Below are 1,413 nucleotides of genomic sequence, written 5' to 3' on the forward strand. Positions count from 1 at the left end.
TTGTTTGTGTTTTGGTATTCACTTTGATATTCCTACCTTCACCTTCTTCTTACTTTCTCTTATCTGAAAACGTATTTCTCCTTTATCATCATTCGTCATAGAGATTTTCATTCTAATACTTCAGATTGGACACACTTAAACTGTCTACATTTTTGTAATGGATGTAAAACGGTCGAGAATTAGAACAAACCACATCGGTTTAAGAGAGAATGCAAGAAAGAATTATGCATGAATGTGTTGTTCGATTTGTTTGTTTGTTTGTTTGTCGAATGTGTTTCCAGTCTGATCAAAAACTTTTCCATTGTTCTAATCGTGTTATCGAAACGTGACGGTCACAATTCGTTGGAACAAGAATCAGCTGATTTGAATCATTTTATTGACCGAAGAAAAATTTATATTTTTTCGTTTCGCTTGAACTGTGTGACATCTGTTTTATCTAGATCGAATCTTTCCTGGAAATGTATTATTTAGTTGAAGCACAAAATAAATACCGAAATCTTTCTTCGTCTTGACAAAAGTTATCAGTCAACATTTTTGTTTTTCTAAGTGGTTTAGTTTCGAGATAAGAAACGTACAAATGAGTAAAAAAAATTATGACCTTACTAAAGTTTACGGCCTCTCATCCCATCCGTTTTTCGATCGCATATAGTCTATATGATATAGAGATACATATACAGAACCATGTTCAGATATGTATATAAAAAGCAAATAAATGTCATGAGTGCTACTTTTCTTTTTAAAAAACCATATCGATTTATTTGATATTTTGTTTAGTCCACCCTACCAATTGCGTTGCCATTTTAAGTTAATTCTTCTTAGGGAGCACGCCGTTTAGATTTTTTTTCTCATCGTTATCATCTATATCGTTCGATTAGTCTCCAAAGTTGTCTTGTTTGGAAGACGTGATTTGTTGCGGTCTTTTTATTCGGTTCGATGTGAAGCTGCCAACGCAGTACATACGTTGCCGATTCATCGGCTATAAAAAGATGTTCAGCAAATAAAGCCAGTTGAATCGATTGGCACCTACTTTGGATTGTTAACAGAAAAGACAGCGTCGGCTGTTATGTAACATTCATTTGCGATTGGTCTTATCGATTTGAAAACATGTTCAATTGAACAAAACGGGCTGAGATAAAATCACCTTGAAAATGATAAATGTACTTTTCTCAGACATTTTTTTAAAATCCAAAATACATCAAGATATTCTTGAGTAATTGTGTCAAGTTTATCTACAAAATCTCAACTTTTATTTGTCGCTTTATTATTTCTTCATCGTTCGTTCGCCAAAATAAAATTGCGTTTTATTGAACATTATTTCAAAAAGTTCAAGTTTATTAGCAAGAAAATCGATTCATTTCAGAAAATATTACCTTATTTTGCTTACCTTATTTAGGTAGTCTGCAAAAGCAATTT

The sequence above is a fragment of the Contarinia nasturtii genome, unplaced genomic scaffold (genome assembly GCF_009176525.2).
Source record: "Contarinia nasturtii isolate CC-2019 unplaced genomic scaffold, AAFC_CNas_1.1 Cnas_scaffold_533, whole genome shotgun sequence".
NCBI classification, from domain to species: domain Eukaryota; kingdom Metazoa; phylum Arthropoda; class Insecta; order Diptera; family Cecidomyiidae; genus Contarinia; species Contarinia nasturtii.